At 29.0% G+C, this 12,325-nt stretch overlaps 1 protein-coding gene across 1 annotated transcript in view; it reads right to left on the bottom strand.

The window, feature by feature from the left end:
* The window catches only part of LOC117176337, a 194,470-nt gene that overhangs the window by 67,610 nt on the left and 114,535 nt on the right, over window positions 1–12,325 (bottom strand). The window lies entirely within an intron of this gene.

Genomic DNA, 12,325 nt, shown 5'->3' with positions numbered 1-12,325 from the left:
GAAGAAGGAGAAGAAGAAGAAGAAAAAAAAGAAGAGGAAGAAAAAGAAGTAAATTCAACAGGAATTAGAAAAAAGTGAGAAAAGGGAAAAGAGATGAAGAAGAATATAGGAAAAAATAGAATAATTATGATGAGCTAAGTGATTAAAAATAGAGAAGAAAAATAAAAGGTTTAAAGAAGAGGCAGGGAAGGCTAGGACGCAAGAAGAGGTTTAGAAGGTAGTCAATAGAGAAAGAAAAATAAAGGAAACAAAAAAGAGTAAACCATAACATCAAGGTGGTAAAATGGATAAAATATTTTGCGAATTTGCTAGGGCGGAGGTGGGTGGGGTAGAGAAGGAAATTGAGAAAGAAGGACAAGATTTAAGGGAAAGAGACGAAGAAGATAGCATAATTAGAAAATAAATAGTCAAGGTTTAAGGAACAATGATAAGATAATGATAATGATAATTATTAGATGATTGGCAATAAGATTGTTATAGATAAGGTTCAAAATGAAGACTCAAAATATAGGGTGAGGGGGGGAATAAAGGAGTGGGAATGAATAAACTGGAATTATATTGCAGGCGATAGGTGGCTGTAGTTATAGAACAAAGAAGTAGTGGTGCTCGTAGTAAAACAGACAAAAAGGAGTAGGATAAAGATTATAGGGGAGAGTGACGATAATGCCAATTGCGTATAAGTTATGTGTAACTATTACATCGAATGGGAATGGATAAGCTGCAATCTATTGCAGGATATAGATGGTCTGAGTTATGAAAAAAGAAGTATTTTTACCCGTAGTGAAAAGAGGCAAAGAGGAGTAGGTTAAAGATCATAAGGGAGAGTGACGCTAATGCCAAATTTTCTATAAGTTAAATGTATCTAGTAAATCAAAGGAATTTAAAAAGTAATTGATTAAAGATAGACAGTGTCACTAAATCAGACTGGCTTTAGTAAAGAAGTAAGGAAAGGGAGAAGAGTTAACGAAAAAGTGTTTAAAGTAGGTAAAAGAAGACAAAGGAAGTCGGCTAGAAATGACGAGATAGGAAGAAAAACGTTACTTAGGACTAATGATAGGTATAGGGGACTGGAGTTAACTATAATAAATTGAAGAGAAGAGACAGGAAACGAAAAATAATTAAAAAAATGGAAAATGATTAAATAATCAAAATATATTAAATTGTAGAATACGATAATGAAAGGAGTACCAAAATATTTAGAAAAGAGTTTTGGAGGGATGATGGCCCAGAATAGTAAGATTTTAATGGGAAAAAGATGTAAGAGAAGGGATCTATCGATAAGATATATTGGAACGGTGTAGAAGAGAAATGGAAGATAAAGGAAGTTATCAAGAGAATGTGGTAAAGATTTTAGGGGAGGATGGATTGTGTGAGAAGTGGATGATAGAATTAAAAGAAGCTAGAGAAAGCTTTTAAAAAGAATCAAAGAGTAAATGTGAAAAAATTGTAAGGTTAGGATAAAATATAAGTGGTAATATAAAATATGCAAGTGGTAATTTTGTAAAAAACGGAGGGCATGGGAGCCTTCAGGGGACATATCTTGAAAAAAGATGACTAATTAACTTCAGTCTTTGAAGAAGAAAGTAATTTTCTTCAATATATATAAAAATAAAGCCATGTACGTCTTTCCAAGTAAATATCTTCCGCGTTCTTTGATTTGTACATATAAAGTGAACATTTAAGGGAGCTCTTTTATCTCTTCCCGACCATGAAACTCGAAAGCCACAGAGAGTATTGCAAATAGATTCGAATTCCAACATAGACTAACTCAATACTATCTATCACAGATTGCCTCCGCTTCGTGATCATAAAAACCTTAACCGTTTGAACGTGATATTAACTATTTATTCCTTTGTGCCTTGTCCCATTGTTCTGATTCTTTGTGAACTATAGCTTTACATAAAAAAAGTGAGCAAAATAAATTCAAAGGACACTGGAAATTTTTGACGAAAAATAAAAAATTTCTTTACTTAAAATTTGAAAAATTAATTTTTTACATTTTGATAGTAAATAATTTTGAAAAAGTTTCATTATCCTATATGATGGGAAGCAATCATTTTCCACCTTTGAGAATCTTAATTGTGTCTGTTAAGAAAATTTGTTTTCAGGGCACAAAATAGATAAGATATGCACAAAGAAAAAAACGAATTTGCAACAAAATATTTAAATTTTTAACTAAAATAGTTCAAATTTCATCCAAAGAGATAAGTTTCAACGAAAAAAGTTTAATTTTCATCCACAAAAATGCATTTTTAATATACTGCATAGATTTTTAGAGAAATAGTTATATTAACAACAAAATGGTATAGTTTTTAACAAAAAAATTTCTAATCTTCAACGTCATATATTTGAAAACTCTTGATTTTAGTTAAAAATGGTTTGGTTCAAAATTTAACTTATTTGTTAAAAATTCTTTTTTTTTTTGTTAAAAACTTAACTATTATATATCAAATTTAAGTGTTTGAAAAAAAGTTGATCTACTATCTTAAAAATGCATTTTTTAAAGATGAATCTTTTAAGAAAGGAGTTCAACTTTCAACGATGTAGTTTAATTTTCAACAATTAAAGGTATCTTTACAACTTAAAATGGAAAAATTAAATGCTTTGTTAAGAAATTAATTGTAATTCCAGAAAAAAAAGAAAAGAATTTTCCACAATATTTCTAAATTTTGAACCATTATAATAATTTTTCATCCAGACAGTGAAATTTTTAACCCAATAAGACAGATTTACAACACAAGCAATTAATTTTGAGACAAAAAAAGAAATTTTAACAAAAATATTAATTTTTCTACGAAAAAGATCAATATTCTATCAAAATAGTTGAAATTTCAACCAAAAACATAAATTTTCAAGCAAAATGATGAATTTACCACCGAAAAAAGAAAAATGGTTAACATCGTACCAAATATTTTTGTTCAAAACAAAAAGATAAATTTTTAAGAAAGAATTTAAATTTTTTTTTAATGAAATAAAATTTAAACAAAATTCATAAATTTTTAAATAAGAGATACAAAATTTTACTAAAAATGAAAGAATTCCATTTTCCGTTAAAAAAATTCATTTTCAGTCAAAAGAACTAATTTTCAAGAAAGTAGTCACACTGTTAACAATTTGGTTTGATTAGCAACTAAAAAGAATACTTTCCTACGTCAAATGGAATACTTAAATTTTCAATGAAAAAATTAATTTTTAACTCAACGAAAAAATAAAATAATAAAAATTCAACTAAAATGAGGAATTTTTAAACACTAAAAATGATTTTTTTCAACCAAATAACAGAAATTTTAACTAAAATATCTTTTAACAAAAAACTTAATAAGTTACACTTTTGATTAAAAAATTGTATTCTTACTGAAAAAATCTAATAAAATTGTTAAATTCTCAGTTATTAAAATTAATTTTTAACTAACAAAAGAAAATAGAGAAGCTATACTTTCAGTTAAGAAAATTAATTTTCAAAAACAAAAGTAACAAATATGAAAATTACTCGGAATTGCCTAGATTACAAGTGGATTACAATGATTATTTGTATTTCTCCGATTTACCTGGATTACAAGTGAATTATTAGGATTATTTGAATTATTCCGATTCCACTGGATTACAAGTGGATTACCATTATTACATGGATTACTCCGATTTATATGGATTACAAGTGGATTATTGGGATTGTTTGTATAACTCCGATTCATCTGGATAACAATTGGAATTACAGGATTGGACGGATTACTCTGATTAATATGGATTACAAGTGGATTATCAGGATTATTTGTATCACTCCTATACATTTGGATTACAAGTGGATTACCAGGATTATTTGCATTACTCCGATTTATATGGATTATAAGTGGATTGCCAAGATTAATGGGATTACTCCGATTTATCTGGATTACAAATGGATTACCAGAACTATTCGGATTACTCCAATTTATCTGGATTACAAATGGATTACGGGGATTATTTGTATTAATCTTATTTATCTGAATTACACGTGGATTACGAGGATTATTTGGATTAATCTTATTTATCTGGATTACAAGTGGATTATTAGGATTTTTTGGATTACTCCGATCACAGCAGCGTACTAGAATAGTTTGTCCTTTGTACTTGAGCAAGTTCTTAGTAGGCTATGAAACTCTTTTTTAGGGTTTCGTAATTCCGGGTAGAAATACTGATGGGTGAGGAAGTAGGGGAAATGAGGTTGAGGAATTAAGGAGAAACAAGGGGAGAAAAAGTAGGGGAAGTAAGGATAAATAAGGGGAGAAAAAGTAAGGGAAGTAAGGAGAAATAAGAGTTTAGATAGTAGAATAAGTGAGGGGTGAGAAAGTAGGTTAGGTAGGGAAAATTAGGGGAGATGGGGGGTGATAAAGGCAGGGAAAGTAGGGGAATTGATTTTAAGTAAGTAGAGCTAGGGGAAATAATTATCAATTTTGGTGACAGGGGGTGGAGAAGTAAGGGGAAATAAGGGAGGAGAAAGTGTGAGAAGTTAGATGAAATAGGGGGTGAGGTAGTGGAGGAAGTGAAAGAAGGGGAAGTAGGGAAAATTATAAGAAATGTGGGGTCAGTAGCGACTGTAAGGGAAATTAGTGATTAGAAGTACGGGAATTAGGATTGAGTGAGGTGAAATAGAGAAAATAATTATAAAACGGGTTGAGAAGGGATGGAGAAGTGATGATAGGATGAGAGAAGTAGGGAAAGGTTAATGTAGGGGGAGTAGGAAACAAAAACCTTTTCTTCAATTTTCAACCATGTAGTTTAATTTTCAACCGAAGAGATACATTTTAAAACAAACATATTACTTTTCTATTGAACAGAAATTTTTTTAACATACTACACGAATGTTTAGAAAAATAATGGGATTTTTAACAAAAGAATTCAGTTAAAAAATGTTTAGTTTATTAACTTATTTTAGAAAAATTCCGACCATTCAGTAAAAGTAATTAGCAGCCAAAAAAAAAAATGATTTTTTTTACCCAATTACTTGAGTTTTCAACCAAAAACTATATATTTTTAATTTAAAAAAAATTAATTTTCAAAAAAAAAAATCTTCAACAAAATATGATTGGTCATCCTGTTTGAATTATTTTAAATTATCCAATGAATTTATTTGAGCATTTCTAAGACGAAAATTTGGCACAAGGAAATCACGAAATTAACGGAATTCAAGGAATTCCCAAAATTTACAAAATTCATAAACTTTAAAAAATTCATGGAATCCATGAAATTCATGGAATTCATGCAAATGAAGGAATTCACGAAATATATGGAATTCACAGAATTCATCAAATTTACAGAAGTCACGGAATTCGAAGAATTAATAAAATTCAAAGAACTCACGAAATTGAGGGAATCCACGATATTCGTGAAATTAAAGGGCTTGAAGAAATTCACGAAAATCATGGAAATGGCGAAATTAATGGAATTAAAGATGTTTGTGAAAATTTATAATATTTATGTAAATCACGGAATAAATTGGAATTTAAGAAATTTGTGGAATTCGATAAATTCCATAAATTCACGGAATGCACGAATTTCATGGAGTTGAAGGAAATCACAACATTGATAGAATGCATGTAATTTATGAAACTCAAGAAATTTATAGAATGCACGAAATTTGTGGAATTCACTGAAATCATGGAGTTCAAATCACTAAAATCACGGAATTCACTAAATTTGCTGACTTTACGAAATTTATCGAACTTATGCAATTGACGAAGCTCAGGAAACTCATGGAATATATGGAAATCACGGAATTCATAGAATTTTCTTAATGAACAGCATACGCTAAATTTATGTACTTCACGGAATTCATGAAATTCATGGAATTCGCGAAGTTTATGGATTTCATGGTATTCGAGGAATTCATGGAATTCATGAATTTCGTGGAAAAAAAGGAATTTTCGGAATTTACGAAATACACTTAATTTATGGAATTTAAGGAATGAAGGAATTCGCAGGATTCGTCGAGATTTAAGGAATTTACGAAATTTAGGGAATTTGAAGAATTCAAGAAATTAGCGGAATTCGTGCAATTTATGGAATTCGTGGAATTTACAGAATTCATGGAATTAAAGAGATTGGTGAAATTTATAATATTTATGAAAATCACGGAATTGATGGAATTTACGAAATTGATGGAATTCAAGGAATTCGAGAAATTCGCGGAGTTCATGAATTTCATGGAGTTGAAGGAATTCATAGCATTTACAGAATTCACGTAATTGATGAAACTAAAGGAATTTATAGAACTCACGATATTTATGGAAGTCATGGAATTTATGGAATTCACTGAAATCACGAAATTCACTCGATTTAGTGAAGTCATAAAATTCATCGAATTTATGCAATTCACGAATTTCACGAAATTCATGGAATATATGAAATTCACGAAATTCATAGAATTTTTAGAATGAACAGCAGACGTTGAATTTATGGTATTCGCGGAATTCATGGAATTCGCGTAATTCATGTACTTTGCGGAATAATTTAATTCATGGAATTCACGGAAATCACGGAATTCAAAAAATTTTTAGAATGCGAGAAAATTTAAGGAATACACGAAATTTAAGAAATTTCAAGAATTCAAGGAATTAGCGAAATTTACGGAATTCGTGTAATTCACAGAATTCATAAAATCGAAGGAATTTAAGGAATTTAAGGAATTCAAGGAATTCACGAAATTCTAGGAGTTCATGAAATTCACGGAATTCTAGGAATTCAAGAAATTCAAGGGATTCAAGAAATTCTTGGAATTCACGGAATTGATCGAATTCAAGGAACTCGTAGGAGTTCGTGAATTCCATACATTCCGTGAATTCCTTAATTTTCCTAAAAATTTATTAATTCCTTAAATTCCATGAATTCCTTGAATTCTATGAAGACGCGCTCTATGAACTAAACATTAACAAAAGTTTTGGCTCCATCAGCATATTTTTTATTGTAGCGTTATTTTACATTTCGGAAATAAACTTCTAATACATGCAGTGGTAGTTTCCAATATAAAATTTTAACAGCGTAGGATTACAGATGGATTGCGTGGATTACCTGACTTAAGCCGGAATCAAACTGTATTACATTTGATTACCAGAGGATTACTTTGGATTACTTCGGATGCCTAGTATTACACCGGATTACGAGTTCGCGTAACCGAGCAGTTCAATGGATCACCAGAATATTTCAAAAAGAAGCGAGGGAAAATAGGATAAATAAGGGGAAGTGAGGGGAAATTAGGAGAAGTGGCGTGTAATTAGGAGAGTTGAAGTAGTGAAAGAAAATGAAAATAAGAGAAGGAACAGTATAGGAAGTAGAGTAAAATAATAGAAGATAAAGTAGGGGTGAAAGGGAAATGAGAGACAGGAAAGTAAGAAAAGCTCTAGTGAATGAAGGTTCGGGAAGAAGCGAAGCTAGGCGAACCATGAGAGCCACAGGAGGGAAAGTCCAAGGAAATGAGGGGCAGGCCTTAGAGAAGTAAGAGTTAATGAGAGGGAGGGCGATAAGGGAGAGAATGGAAATCGGGGTAAGAGGAAGTATAGGGATTAATGGAAAATGAGAGAAGGAAATGTAGGGAAAGCTGGGGTAAATGAGAGAAGAGGGAGTTGCCGATGTTAGGCGAATGTATGAATAGGAAGTAGGAGAAGTCATTGGGAATTATTGGCGGGGGTCAGAGAAGCGAGTTTTAATGAGGGAGAAGAATTAGAGCGTGTAAGATCGAGTGGGAGAAGAAGTGAATGCACTAACTTTAAGGGAATTATGAGAATCGAGGAGAGAAAAACTAGTGAATGAGGGGAGTGAAAATATAGAAAGTCGGGGGAATTAAAAGGAGGAAGTTAGTAAAGCGAGAGGAAAATAGTGGCGGGGATTGTAGGATGATTGTAAATGATGGGGAAGGAGTAAGTAAAGTAAGGTCAAATAAGGGGAAAGTAGGTGAAGTACATGGGAGGGATTTATAAGAAACGAGGAGAAAAATAGAAATTAGACGAGATAAGAGAAGGTGTAGAGAAAATAAGGGAAGAGAAAAGTCGCGGGATAGAGTAGGAAATAGGAAAGCGCGAGTAAAGTAAGGTTTTTCAGGGAAGTGAAGGGAGGGTTAGTAGAGAAATTCTAGTGGAGAGAGAAGGAAAAGTGATAGCTGGGAAAGGGAAGTAGGGGAAAGGGTGTCTTAGCAGGGGATGTAAAGATAGGATAGTCTGTGGAGGGGAAGTACACGAGAATAGAGAAAAGTGGAGGGAGGGGCGGTAGGCCATGGAAATTTTCAGACTTAACTTAAGTTTTGCTGTTAAGATTCTGAAAAGGGAAAAACTTTTAAGGTCCCAATGGGGTCAATGATCGCAAAGAGCTTAAAAGCTCGGAAGGCCGATGCATATTTCACCTCAACAACGTCATCAGGCGGCAGTGACGTCAAACCTACATCCAAGGGGTATGTACCTTGGAGGAGCTTGTCTCGCTAATGATAATGCTATGATGCGTATAAATAATAAACACTTTCAGGCTCTGTGATACGAACCAGAATATATTGTCGAAAATGTACGTATACTTAAAAATAAATCTGAAGTAAAATGTGCGATAAGGAGCTACCAATCGGTGTTCTACTTTTCGCGTTTTATGTCAAATGAGAACGCCGAAAGTACAGTTGTACTCTCAAGAGTACTTTTTTTAAAGATCATACCAAATGTGTATGTTGGTGTGTGTGTTTGTTTGTATGTGTGGTATCGTATTAAACAAGATGCAAATTTCCGCTGATTCAGATTTAGAAAGTACCTTGATGAATATTTATTTTAAGATTGAAATGAAATACATTAAAATAAATTAGAACGATGTAAAAGTTGCAATTTTTGGCGAAAAATGATTATTATTTCCGGGGGAGGGGAAACTTTGATTATTGAAATTTTCTGACTTTTCGCTCATTTTTCCTGAACAATTTTAAATTTTTTCCTTCAAACAAAACAGTTACATTTTTAACTATAAAGTTGAATTTTCTACATAAAAATAGAATTTTTCCCCTAACAGTTTTATTTTCAACCAAATAGTTAAATTTTTAAGTCAAACAAACGAATTTTTTTAAAATCCTTTTTCAAATTAATTTGGTGAATTTTTAACAAAATAGTTGAATTTTCAGTCGAAAAATGTAAAACTTTTACAAATGATAAATGTAAATACAAAAAAAAAAGAATTTTCACTCAAGAAGATTAATTTTTTATCAAAAATCTCAAAGTTAAGTTGCCAGTAAGCAAAAATTAACATCTAATAAGAAAAACAAATATAAAAAGAATAGTCCAATTTTCAGTAAAAAAATGCATTTAAAAAAAAAACATATATTTGCAACAAATAGATCTATATTTTTTAGTCAAGGAAGAAAAAAAAGTTGCTTCAGATTGTTGAACTTTCTTGCTAAAAGATCAATTGTCTGTAAAACACTTGAATTTTCGACCCAAATAAATGAATAATGTTAAATTTTTAATTTTCAAAACTAGTACAGTTTAAAAAAAAGTTAAATTCGTATAAAAAATTAAATTTCAATACAATTTTTGAATTTATAGCCAAACAGTTATTATTTCAACCAAATGAATCAATTGTTGAAATTTTTTGCCAAAAAATATATTTTTTGTAAAACATTTGAATTTTGGACTGAAAAGTATGAATAGTGTAAAATTTTAAATTTTCAAAACAAGTTAAATTTAAAAAAAACAATGCTCAATTAAAACTTATCAATTTTCAACAAAATAGTTAAACTTTTAATCGAAGAAAAGAAGTTTTGACTGAAATGATAAAGCTTTAACTAAATAGTTTAATTTTTTGTAAATAAAATTTTATTTTATCAAAATTTTCGAACTTCTGAGCAAATAGTTGTACATTCAACTAAAAATATTAAATTGCTCCCTAAAGAGATGAATTTAAAACCAAACAGGCGAATTTTTAAAAAATAAATATTTTTTAATCAAGAAAAAAAAATTCATCTAAATTGCTGAAATTCTAAGTCTAATTAAAAATTTTCTGCAGTGTAGTTCGATTTTGAAAAAAAAATCTAATTTAATTTAAATTTCCATGTAGAAAAACTTAATTTTTAATCAAATAAAAATAATATTCAACCCAGAAGATTTAGCTTTTACCTAAAAAGACAAATTGTTAACAAAATATCGAAATTTTTTACCAAAAAAGGTAAATTTTCATTTAAATGGTTGAATTTTTAACCAAAAAAGATGAATTTTCAACAACACAGTTGAATTTTTAACCAAAAAGCGAAAAGTTACGTTTTCAATTAAGAAAATTAATCTTTTATACAAAAGAAAGGAATTATCAACCAAACAGAAGTTTAATACAAAGAATTGAATTTTCAACTAAAATTATAAATTTTCTAAAAAAATATTTTTTTTTAACAAAGTGGTTTAAATGATTTAATCCTAAATCAATTATTTTAATTTTTGAGCAAAAAGATGAATTTTCGAGGAATGCAGTTTCATTTTAAACAAAAAAATACGAATTTTCAGATGAAAAAAACAAATTCTCAAACGGTTGAATATCCTACAGATTTTAATAGTTTTAATTTGGGTAAAAGTAGTTTCGTTTTTGGCAAGAAATATTAATTTTTAAAAAGTTAATTTGTAAATGGTTCAATTTTATACCAACTTGTAGAATTTTCAATTTAAAAAGACGAATTTTCTACAAAACAACAGCTGAAGTTTTTATTCAAAAATGTGAATTTTGAGAAAGTGAATTTTGTACCAAAATAATTGAATTTTTAAATCAAAGAGAAAAAATTTCAACAAAAAGTTGAATTTTTAACTATAAAGAATAATTTTTTAACAAAAATGATGAATCTTTATATGAAAAAAAATAATTTTTAACAAAATAGTTGAATCATTAACCAAATAAATGAATTTTTAACATAAAGTTTTTTGAAAAAAAAATGAATTCTCAAATAACTGAAGTTAACTAAAAAATACAGAATCTTAACGAAATAGTTGAATGATAAATTAAAATGATGAATTTTTTGCAAAAATGAATTATTTTTTTCAAACAAACAAACAAAAAAAAAGAATTTTTAACATAACAGTTAAATTTTCAGCAACTAACTTAATTTTAAGTACAAACTATCATTTTCGACCGAAGTAGTTTAATTTTTAACAAAAAATAAAAATGTTTAAGAACAACAAAAAACGAATTTTTTAACATGTAAATTTAATTACAAAGAAGAGTTTTTAACAAAACAGTTGAATCCTCAAGCTAATACATGAATTTAAAAAAAACATTATTTTTTAAAAGTGAATTAATTTTTAATAAATTTTAAGGTATTGATTATTACCATCCGGACATTGCGATAATAATTTTAGGTTCTGACATAAAAATAAAAAGTTCTTTTTTTAATCACTATTAAAAGTCATATAAAAATTTTGAGTTACATTTTCCGGAATTGGTTAATTTTTTTTTAACTTTAATTTTTGAAAAAATTGATTTGATTTTCAAAAAAAGTATTTCTATTTTTGACCAAAGTAGTTTAATTCTCAACCAACAATGAGAATTATAAGCAAGAAAGTTAATCTCAACACAAACAGCTGAATGCTCAACCAAAGGATAAACTTCGAAAAACTATTTTTAACATTTTGTTGATTTTTTAAATGAAAAGAAATAATTTTTAATTGAAAATATAAGAAATTTAAATGAGAATAAAATCAAATTTAAAATTTTATTTAACGTCCAATGATTCAGTTAATGTGCAAAATTCCTGAACATAAAATCAAGAATCTAAGGACCAAATTTGGAGAATCACCATTATATGTTTCCATTGAAATTTGGAAAAAGGGACTAATTCTCCTAAAAAAAGAAAATAAATTCCCTTTTTGGTCAAAAGAGACCAAAAAAAGTTCAAAAAAATATGAAAAGGGATTCAATTGGTTTTCTTCTCTTATTTCTTTCCTCTTTTTCATTTTTTTCATAAAGGGGATTTTGAAATTTTCTTTTTTCATCAAATTCTTTACTTTTTCCAAATTGCGATGGAAACATTTTATGGTGGTTTTCTGAAGGTCGTTAGATTTTGGGTTTTATTTTCAGCAATTCTGCTCCATAATTTCAAATTTTAATCTTAAATTAATTATCCCGGAAAGTGATAAAATGTTTAAGATCTTAAATTTTTTTCAAGCCTTAGATATTTTTGGTAATATTCATCGAAACAGTAAATTCTGAATGCACAAATGTAACCGTAATTCTATGGAGATTTACTGATTTAATGGAAAACATAAAATAGCTGACTCTGATAATCCACCTGAAGTTGTTACAAGCTCTGATTCGCGTATTCTGCATTTCCCCTAAATCTGACCTGTTTAATTCTACG

Source organism: Belonocnema kinseyi, chromosome 7 (genome assembly GCF_010883055.1).
Source record: "Belonocnema kinseyi isolate 2016_QV_RU_SX_M_011 chromosome 7, B_treatae_v1, whole genome shotgun sequence".
Lineage (NCBI taxonomy): Eukaryota > Metazoa > Arthropoda > Insecta > Hymenoptera > Cynipidae > Belonocnema > Belonocnema kinseyi.
This window is presented reverse-complemented; position numbering and strand designations above follow the sequence as displayed.